Raw genomic sequence first — 4393 nt, forward strand, 5'->3', positions numbered from 1 at the left:
TGAGACTGAGTTATCAATGTGTGATTGTCCATTTTAATCACAAATCAACCCCTGAACAACAGGCCAACAGGCTTACGTTTCTGCACAAACTGGGATATTTCTTGATTTGTCTGGAGCCCCTAGTGATAAAGGTCATGGGCCCCCTTACTGGCCACTTTAGCCATGATTCACCTTGGGTCAAAAAATATTGCATTGCAAGAGCGCTTATTACTCCGGTTGGGGAATAGGCCCTCAGACACTGGGCTAAAGCCTGGATACACATTCTGCATGTCTGAGCAAAGAAAGACATTAGGTAACGTCATTTCCTCCATTGCTGTTAGACTTAACACCTAATTTAAAATATGACTCTTATCACCTATAATCCTGCCCTAACAAGGCCGAAGTACTCCATAATGGGACTAAAAAAAAACTTTACCTCATACAAAGTATAAAATCTTGACATGGAGGACATCCAAGAATGTGAGAGCAGGAGTTCTCCATAACAGGGTCTCCTAAACAGATGTCTTCCCTTCCTTCAGTCCGTTTTCCTCCAACTTAGGCCTCAATCAGACGTCCTTTTTTTCACATGAGAAAAACTGGCCGAGTTTCATCAGTGATTTCCGTCAGCGTTGCATCTGAGTTTTGTCCGAGTTTCATCAGTTTTTCTCATACATGAAAAAAAAACTTCTGTATTCTTTTCCTATCTTAGGCCATGTTCACACTAGGTGTTTTCTCAGTGTTTTTTTATGCAAATTTTCAGCTGCATTTTACAGTACCAGCAGTCTATGAAATTTAAGAAATCTCATGCACACACATTGGTTTTTGTGTCACCAGTCTTTTGTGCTTTTAATTTTTTTCTGCACAATAGAGCATGTCACTTCTTTCAGCGTTTTTTCTGCGTTTTTCATGAACATAGCTATCAGGTTTTGCTGCGTGTTTTTAGTGAAAAAAAGCAAGTACAGCAGTAGGTGAAACTCAGTTATTTTTGTAATTTTACCATCTTGTCTTGGTCACTGAGATGGCAGTTTGGATTAGGAGGTTTAATGTGCATACAATTGCCAATCACTTGTCCAGTCGCTACCTCACAATATGTATAGTAAGACCTCCTTCAAACGTTGTTTATTCATGTAGGAGAAAAACGAAACGTTTATTTTGATCAGAATGTGGTCCGAGCGTCATACGTTTTTCTTGTACGTGGAGAAAAAAAAAGTTTCTCCACCTTCTTCTATGTGACTGTCCATGAAAATCGGACTGCACTCGGCTGTCATCAGAGCGTGGTCCACTTTTTTCAGACCCATAGACTCGCATTGCCGATTTTGATCTGACACTCGGATTAAAATCGGACATATCGCCATGATTTTTTGGCCGACCATGTGAATAGACTATAGATACGAGGGCTATTCGTGAAAACCACAGATTGCACTCAAACAGAAAAATCGGATGTCTGAATGAGCCCTAATAGACATGTTACCATGAAAAACATTTATCGCCTATCCAAAGGAATGGATTGTTGATCACACTTGCGTTACACTGGTATATTTAATGTCAATGCGACTGATGGAGAAAACCAAGCGCTGCACTTGGCCTTCTCCATCAGTCTTATAGACTTTGAAAGAAATGGCAGCGCACACATGTGATTCCTCTGCATTCATACTCCTTGGGAATGGAGGTTTAGGGCCCATATAGTAAAAACCATGGGAGCCTTAGCTATGGGGGTCCCACAAATCATGCATCTATCATACGGATACATTTTTGACCTATCTATAAGATATATCTTGTAAACAGGTCAAAAGTGTGTTTTATTGAGATAAACCTTTTAAACCACTCCCCAATCTTTCCACTTATCTGTTGCTTTATCAGTAGTGTCCTTTAGACATATCCTCCAGATAATTACCTATAAGCTGATGTGTAGTGAAGAGGAGCATTAGTTATAAAGGCCACCATACACATTAGATTAACGTTAAATGAACACATACATCTTGGCAGGGCAGGCTCATCATCTATAATGTAAGGGGGAGTCCCAGTTCTTCCCCAACAGATGATGTTGGGAGAATGGAGGATTGGGCATGATAAATTTCAGTACCTCATTTTTTGCTCCTGGGGAGATAAGACACCATACTTCTACAACCACACGTGGATGTGATGGGGGTGAGGTGGGATGGTAGAAAGAACTGCTAGCTGAACAAGCTTTTGGCTGCCAGTAATCTAAGGAGCACAGGCATCTTAGAAGGATAAGCGCTAGTCCCCACCTCCTATAAGTTACTGAGTTTCACATAGTTCTGCCGTTGCTGATGTAGGATTATAGCATTGGGCAAGGGACTTGGGCTCCTGAGGACAGTTCAGCTTATTAAAGAGGTTGTCCACTACTGTTACATTGATGACCTATCCTTAGGATAGGTCATCAATGTAAGATTGGCCGGGGTCCCAACCCGGCACCTCCTCAGATCAGCTGTTATTGGTGGCAGCCGCAGGCCATAAGTACTCACTTGCTGAGCTGCTCCGTCTACTTGTAGTGGCCACCGCTGGGTACTACACATCCGCCTCCTATTGATTTGAATAGGAAACGGATGTGCAGTACCAAGCCTCAGCCACTACAAGTAGATGTCATCAATGAAAAAGTAGTGGACAACCTCTTTACGGGTCAGGTAATGCCAGAGTATTAACAAGACTTTTTCCAATAGAAATTGGTGCCATCACCTGTATGTGGTTCTATTATTTCACCAAGCATGTACAGTACAGACCAAAAGTTTGGACACACCTTCTCATTTAAAGATTTTTCTGTATTTTCATAACTATGAAAATTGTACATTCACACTGAAGGCATCAAAACTATGAATTAACACATGTGGAATTATATACTTAACAAAAAAGTGTGAAACAACTCAAAATAAGGCTTTAATTCAAGGTTCTTCAAAGTAGCCACCTTTTGCTTTGATGACTGCTTTGCACACTCTTGGCATTCTCTTGATGATCTTCAAGAGGTAGTCACCAGAAATAGTTTTCACTTCACAGGTGTGCCCTGTCAGGTTTAATAAGTGGGATTTCTTGCCTTATAAATGGGGTTGGGACCATCAGTTGTGTTGTGCAGAAGTCTGGTGGATACACAGCTGATAGTCCTACTGAATAGACTGCTAGAATTTGTATTATGGCAAGAAAAAAGCAGCTAAGTAAAGAAAAACGATTGCCCATCATTACTTTAAGAAATCAAGGTCAGTCAGTGCGAAAAATTGGGAAAACTTTGAAAGTGTCCCCAAGTTCAGTTGCAAAAACCATCAAGCGTTACAAAGAAACTGGCTCACATGAGGACCGCCCCAGAAAAGGAAGACCAAGAGTCACCTCTGCTTCTGAGGATAAGTTTATCCGAGTCCCTAGCCTCAGAAATCGCAGGTTGACAGCAGCTCAGATTAGAGACCAGGTCAATGCCACACAGAGTTCTAGCAGCAGACACATCTCTTCAACAACTGTTAAGAGGAAACTTTGTGCAGCAGGCCTTCATGGTAAAATAGCTGCTAGGAAACCACTGCTATGGACAGGCAACAAGCAGAAGAGACTTGTTTGGGCTAAAGAACACAAGGAATGGACATTAGACCAGTGGAAATCGGTGCTTTGGTCTGATGAGTCCAAAATTTGAGATCTTTGGTTCCAATCACCGTGTCTTTGTGCGACGCAGAAAAGGTGAACGGATGGACTCTACATGCCTTTTTCCCATTGTGAAGCATGGAGAAGGAGGTGTGATGGTGTGGGGGTGCTTGGCTGGTGACACTGTTGGGGGATTTATTCAAAATTGAAGGCATACTGAACCAGCATGGCTACCACAGCATCTTGCAGCGGCATGCTATTCCATCCGGTTTGCGTTTAGTTGGATCATCATTTATTTTTCAACAGGACAATGACCCCAAACACTCATCCAGGCTGTGTAAGGGCTATTTGACCAAGAAGGAGAGTGATGGGGTTCTACACCAGATGACCTGGCCTCCACAGTCACCAGGTATGAACCCAATCGAGATGGTTTGGGGTGAGCTGGACCGCAGAGTGAAGGCAAAAGGGCCAACAAGTGCTAAGCATCTCTGGGAACTCCTTCAGGATTGTTGGAAGACCATTTCCGGTGACTACCTCTTGAAGCTCATCAAGAGAATGCCAAGAGTGTGCAAAGCAGTCATCAAAACAAAAGGTGGCTACTTTGAAGAACCTAGAATATAAGACATATTTTCAGTTGTTTCACACTTTTTTGCTAAGTATATAATTCCACATGTGTTAATTCATAGTTTTGATTCCTTCAGTGTGAATGTACAATTTTAATAGTCAAGAAATCAAGAAAATACAGAAAAATCTTTAAATGAGAAGGTGTGTCCAAACTTTTGGTCTGTACTGTATATACTCCCTACGTCTTTTTCGTGTTGTTCACGCCAATTAA

The sequence above is a fragment of the Phyllobates terribilis genome, unplaced genomic scaffold (genome assembly GCF_046119375.1).
Source record: "Phyllobates terribilis strain yellow unplaced genomic scaffold, ASM4611937v1 Scaffold_5__5_contigs__length_657084704, whole genome shotgun sequence".
Classification (NCBI taxonomy): Eukaryota; Metazoa; Chordata; class Amphibia; order Anura; family Dendrobatidae; genus Phyllobates; species Phyllobates terribilis.